Source organism: Azolla caroliniana, unplaced genomic scaffold (assembly GCF_043228905.1).
Source record: "Azolla caroliniana isolate FFs.n. ecotype wild unplaced genomic scaffold, voAzoCaro1.0.p SCAF_3, whole genome shotgun sequence".
Taxonomy (NCBI): Eukaryota; Viridiplantae; Streptophyta; class Polypodiopsida; order Salviniales; family Salviniaceae; genus Azolla; species Azolla caroliniana.
This window is the reverse complement of record NW_028230438.1, coordinates 20,193,691-20,201,068: the sequence shown is the minus strand read 5'-3', so window position 1 is coordinate 20,201,068 and position 7,378 is coordinate 20,193,691.

Below are 7,378 nucleotides of genomic sequence, written 5' to 3'. Positions count from 1 at the left end.
CATTGAAAGATTTCTATCACTTATTGTGTAATGGGGAGAAAGGGATGGATAAAAGGTGTTAATTTGGAGGAAAGGTTAATATCTACCTAGGTAAAAAAGAGTTGAAACCTGATGATGCATACTCCAAATTTGTTGAAAATCTGTTGTCGTTCAAGTGCAATTTGTGCTCTCTTTGGCCAATCGGTAGTTGCAGGAGTGTATACAACATAGCATTTGGATGGAAATAAAGTCTTAAATTTATTGAACCTGTGGCTAAGTTAAGCTTTGTAGCTGTGGATCATTTTTTTGTCTGGCATTTAGGGAGATAATGGCGCTTGTAACATTATTCACTTTAGGTATAATATATACTTGAGATGTTTATCCTAGATTTGGTGGGGAGGAACCCTCAGAGAGATTTTCTTGTTGACACCTAACATTCTATGCCTAAATCCTCCTAATCATGTAAACAAAATAACACCATATAATGAACATTATTCACTTTACATGTTCTTGTGACACCTGCTTGTTACTTTGGAAACAAAATTTTGTACATCTTTGTTATGGTCAGATATGGTGAGCATCATTCACCATATTCTTGTGACACTTATTCTGGATTTGGTGGTAGAGGAACTATTCGTGAGATCTGCTGTCTGATAATAAAAAGTCGGTATTCGTAATGCACGTGGATAACATCTGTAATTACTTTGGTTCAAACATAAGATGGTAGAAGTTGGACAATGGTTGGGTAATGACTTAGTTTGATTTGAGATACATCATTTGGTATGTATGATGGCATTTTTAAGTGTTGGGTGCAGGATGGCAACATCATCTTCCATTTTCTGTGTTTAATGGGCAATGATGGCAGGGACAACACTAATGCGACATTGCATTAAGACAAAGGCACTCTTTTTTCTTTTTGTACATGGATGGGATATAAAGAATCCTAACTTCAACTTTAGGAATTGCTAACAAAAGATGTTAATGTCCACTTTCCAATAGGCTTTTCAATCAATTAACTAGGGCTTTGTCATGTACGATTGTGCAAGGTAATGTTAGGCCATAATGGGTATTAGGGTTGATGGTACAATCGGAGTGTACAATACTATGTGGGTTTCTGTTTGATAGTCTCCATGAGATGTATTCATTTTGGCAGGCAAGTGGTAGGTGAACTTAATTTATGAATGCTATCTTTCTTCTGTGATGGCTGGCTTTTGGTGCAGATTGGTGGGCATTTAAAAGCTTGCTTTTTCCTCACCATTGCCATACATGAATGAACCAACCATCCATGCCATTAGTGATACACCCATGCCCACATCTAGCACCCATCTTTGTCATCATAGGCAATGTGGAACCATTGCATTGTCCTGGTCCTAACGTTTAACTGTAGATCCTTTACACTTAGCATACCATACCCATGACGAGGTGTACCCTCACATTCTATGCCTTATCCTAAGTATGCACCAAGTGTGTCAAACTCTGTGTGGCAGCCTTGACCATGTAGATGTATAACTCACATGCTACGTCTTATCCTCCTAATTATACATCACGTGTGTCAAACTTTGTGACTGGGGTATGATTGACATTAATAAGAATACAAATCCCACATTAATCTTTCCTTGATAAAGATGGTGAGGTAGACAGAAGAGGCGAAGGTAATGTTGAGTACCAAAACCACACTTATGTAGGATGAAAGGAAAATTAGCCACGCCACTTCTCTTGGGAACTTAGCTTCATGGGCACCTTGCTATAATGAGATGACTCACCATTGTGTTAACTTTTAATATTCTCAATGTTGTACTGGATTTACCATAGTGACCTCTCCTTGTGGAGAATATCTATTGCCCCCACCTAAACTTTGGGTGAAGTACATCACGAGCAATTCAAACAAGGCAATATACTAAGGAATAATTGAAGTAACAATGGGGATACTATAGCAAGAGCATCTAGCGGTAACTTAAAACTAGCGCAAAATTCTTTGGCCCCACAATTGGGCTCTTATTTTATATCATCCACGACGCTCAATTTCACCTTACATTCCAAGACCTTAACTAGGTCTCTATTCTCATCTTTAATGCTTGTTCTTCACATTCAAATTCAATGTGACTCCAAGGTATAATACAATAACCATATTATGCCAAGGCATGGGACGCTAATGGGGTTTCAAAACCATAACTTGCCCTTCTTTCAAGATGGTTGGTGTGGTTACACACCCTCAAACCATTCTTCCCTTTACCCTTTACCCTGTATCATTTGCATTTTTGCTACAAAACTTTCCATACCATTTAGTATGGTCACTATATTATACCCTAGAGCCAATAATACATATATAAATAAGAATGAGACCTTTATACCTCACCAATGGAGTTTCACCAATGGCTTTAGATCGCTGAAATGAAGGGGTAGCTAATTTCGTTTATATAGCTCAACTCTTAGGTTCCTAGATTGCTACATGTTGCCATGGGGCACATATCACTATAGGTTTGAACCAAGTCCTAGAATAATCAATATCCCCCAGCTTATTCCGACACTTAAAAACATTTCAACTACCATTTATAATTCATCCCTAAGGTTATGCTTATAATACTTGAGCCTTCGTTGAACACAGAGCTCATGTTGATGCCACATAATTACAAATCAAATTACGAATTGTAAGGAATGATATTTAGATTAAGAAAAGAATGGCTTGTAGAAGCTCTAGGATAAGATTAGATTCAGAATTGGTCCTTACAGTCATGCCTACAAACACATTGAGGATTTTTTGGCAAATGTCACTTAGATGATAAACCCTCATGAATTACTTTGTCATTGTTAAAAACAATAAGTTTTTTATTCACATGACTAACATGAAAAATAGGATGTACATCGACACCATTAGAAAGATCATGATGGTAGGCAAATGGTGAACCCATACACTATAGGACAATGAAAGGTACACAACAACATTACTAGCATAACTATTGACTCATACATAAAATTTGGGATTTTGAAGGCACATGCAAGAATACTTTTTTTTACTAGGGTTAAGAGCATATAATGTTTGGATCAACATAAAAATGTGCCCTATTTCAAACCTCCTTGAATATTATCTCATGGATATGCCATATTTCTTGCATATCCCTAAGAAACTTTCGTGTACATTGTAATTCATCTCGATGAAAGTTACCATTGATGAGGCACATAGCTGAAAACTGTACATGCATCGACATAAAAAGGATTCTTCTATGTTATAGGGCACAACCTTAAGGAACAATTCTAAATCTTATGATTTTGATTGTTTAAGGGTAGAATAAGTGGGAAATTATTTATCCTATGACTTGGGACAAACCAATAAGGATATGTGACACATGGGAACACTACTATAGAACATGGCCACAATGTCGCTCTCCAATAGATATATAAAGAAAGGGGGAGGCTGGAAACTCTTTTTTTTTTCTCCTATGCTCATGCTCCCTTGCTCTCCCCCTTCAACTCTTTAACTCTCCTGTTCGGTCTGCGGCTCTCTTGTTATTTCCCTCTCCCCCACTAGGTTCACAATGATTTTTTTCTATTGCTTGGTCTAAGTCTTAAGACTATTGATATCGCTTCACTTGCTCTCTTAATCATTGACAATTAAACATAATTATGTTAGGTATTAAAAACATTTGTAATTAAATCATGTTTTATGAAATTGTATACAAATTACAATGTATATAACACAAATAATTGGTCACCATCCACCTCAGAACATAGTAACATGGAATACATTAATATCAGGATATGTTGAGCATGGAAATAGTGATGTAGCTCTCAAGCTTTATGAGAGAATGCAACTTGAGGGTGTGCGAAATGTAATTATCTTTACCTAGAAAGATTGGACTATTTTTGTATATTCCTTTGGCCACTTTAATTTTACTACCAATGGAAGATATTCTTTTCATGATTTATTTATTTTCGCCACCATCATTCTTTGATGATAATTATCATTATCATTGTTTTCCGATCTATCCTTACGTCTACATGGTATACATTGGCTAATTTATCCTTATTGATAAAACGGCAAACCTTTGGAGCATTCTCTATACCATGAATTTCCTACATGTTTGGAAATTCCAAGGTGTAACATAAGGTTATATTCAATGGCATAGGACTCTAATCTAGGATAAAGGGTTTCCAACATATCCTAGCCTTAAAACATTTAAATTAGCTTTAGAATTTGTCCAAGCACCGTATAGAATCATAAAAGGAAAACAACTAGGTGATTCATTGAGCCCCAACCAGCCGAATCCCCTCTCCTTGATGTTATAACCCCACCTTCAAAGCAAAGCTTGCCCGTTGAACCCCACAATGTAAGGGTTTTTGACCAGTCAACTTGTCCTAACCTTAAACCATTTAAATTAGCTTTAGAATGTGTCCTTGTGGTTGTTCCTATGACATGCCATGTGGTTTATGAGTATTAGTTGTCCTTAAGAGCATATGTTGCCATTATATTCACAGAATGCAAGTGACATTCTCTCCTATGTGATCAAAATGGAACAAAGGATTTATCATTGCATAACATAGTTCATACAAAAGGTTGGCTCAATACTTTTGTGATCCTTGTGCTCTACCACAAATAACATCCGATTTATTGTGAACCAGAGTGCCCTACAAGTCATGCAATTTAAAACAAGAATAAACCCTTGTACATTCCATGTTATTATCTTCAAATCTTACTATTTCCTTTGGATTTTGATCTTTCCTTCTCCTTCATTATTAATGTTTCATCCAAAAACTTGGAAATTATCCCCCAAAATGGCACAAGAGTTGTATTTGAGCATTCACATTTGTCATATTAGATGGGGACTCATTCAAATGATAGATTTGTCTACATCTTTCCCAACCTTTTATTAAGTTCTCTCAACTTTTTAAGTCCATAGAATCGTTATTGGGCCCCACTGTCTTCTACATGTGAGTCCGTTGTAGTTTCCTATTTTCATAATTTATGGGAAAAACAAGTTGAGCCAAGGGAAATGTCAAAAGAATCAACAAGGACTAATCACGCAATTAAAATAAGTCAAAAGATGAGGGGGTGGATGAGAGACTCTAAGTAAAGGGTTATAATGTCTTTAACACATCAACTATGATTCTTTTGCATATTCAATGTCGGAGTTTTTCTATACATAGTTTACATGCCTTCATTGTCTCTAATGAAATCATAAGAGAATTATGAAGAAATAACACAAACTTGATTAGTATTTACGAAGAAATAACACAATGAAGATGTATTACAACAGAAGTTTACAAATGTTTTCATCCCTTAGGACAAGTTGTTTGAAACTTTCAATCACAATTTTGTCGGGTTATGGATTGACAAAGGCACTCTCCCTTTTTTCTTAAAATATATTGGAGGTTAATGGATGAGTATGTCATCTCAAGAAGAGTTCAAACCAAACCAATAATAAAGTGTTTTTGGAAACTTTATTTGGAAAAGTGTTGGGAGAAGTGTCCTAAAAGTCAATGGAAAAAGAAGTTGGGAGTTGGGAGTTGAAGTCAAGTCAAGCCAATCCAAGATGGGTTTTGGCTTCTCTTGTCTTCTGTGTCCCACTTGGTTCAGAAAACTACCTACTAAATTACTTCTCCTCTTCTTGTGACTCTCTCTATCTCTCTCTCAGAGTGATTTGTGACTTCTGTCTTGTATCATGACTTTCATCAGTCCCCCTGTTCTTGCATTCCTCCTTCTCAATGCCACCATTGCAGCTCTTCTCCTCGTTTCCCCAAACCTTAGAAACATCATTTCCATCCAACTCACCACCGACAACACCACCGACTCAACAATTCATGGGCGCCGGATCAATCGGAATCGGCGAGTCGGTCGGAGAAGAGGACATGGTACACCTAGGCTGCAGGCTCCACAACCACCACCAAGTTTGCCTGCAATCCAAATTCAAGAAGATGCAAAGGAAGGATCTTATTTTAAGAAATCACCCAATAATGTTACCCTCACCAATGTCTCTACTAATGGTGACCATGATGACCATCATCATCATCATCATCATTTAGTTCAATCTACCTCCCTTAGAGCACCATCTCTAATTACTACTCCATTATCATTGTCTACTACAATTGATGCAGCACCGTATGAAAAATTTGGGAATGAGTGTTATGACGATGACAATACAAAGTTTACAGAATACATCAAAAGGTTCTACTCTAGGTGTGAAAAGGAAATGTAAGGAATTCAAACTAGATGCACCTTGATTTGGTAATGCGAGGCGGGTCGAAGCATTGAAGGTCAAAATTTTCCCAGCCTCAATTGCTGGAAAGTTGTAGACCAAAGACCACAAGGTTATGCTTCCACTCCACACAAATTTTCACCTGTATTTAGTAACCTAGCTCACATGAGTTTATCAAAGCATGGCTTACCTCAAACGGAAAAAGATGTATCTTCAATCTTTTTTAGCATGTTGTAAGATAATGGTATTGCACTATCAATAGGATTCAAATTGAGTTGTCTTCATTCTTTTTAAAAAATGATCTCACATACATTGCCTGTAAACCGGCCATCTTAAGGTTGCAACGCACTAGATTCACTACTACAATCATGTGTGCATGTTTGAATTTTTGACATTGCGCAAGGTAAGATTTTGAATGTTTTAACAGTAAATTATTGAATCAAAGTGGCATAATTATCTCCACTTAAGTTATATGATCTACATTGAACTTCACACTAAAGTTATAGCTATCTATATTTCTATGAATGAAATGTATCACATTTCCCCATAGATTTGAAATGGATTCACACCATGATTTACTTTTTTAATAGTCCATGTGATATCCACAATCTTTCTCGATCTGATGTTACTAATGTTGATGGACGGTCACTAGTGTTAGCAATATGTCGCTTATAGTTACTCTCTTGGAACCATTTTCAGATCCAAAACAAGAAGCTCTTCTAGCTTCAGTTTATCCAGTTTTCAATGCAAATTAATTGAAAAAATATGCCCATAGAATTCCATTGTGGGTCTAGAATTTTGACCAAATTCTCTTATTGGGAAGGTGATGTTCACAACTATACAAACTAGGAAGGAAAAGTTACAACTTGGTGTCATAACTTATAAACTCATAGGGATGGACATGCTGATTATTTATTGTGAGAAATTCTAATTGTTGCATGTCACTCATGATTTATTGTTGAAACTTGTAACCATAACTGAAAACATCACTGTTGTCACTCCCACTTTTTTAAGTACCCATTGATCTATATTACTCATAAAGTGGAGACAACCAACGAAATTTGACTGCCAATAAAAACATTTGAGAACATGGCCACTAATATTGACAAACAAGTTCCCTCCCCTCATTTCTTTGTTTACTTGCAATATGATTGTGTGGCCATAATTGTTAAAATGTGAAGTTTGAAAACAATCCTTTCAATTATTCG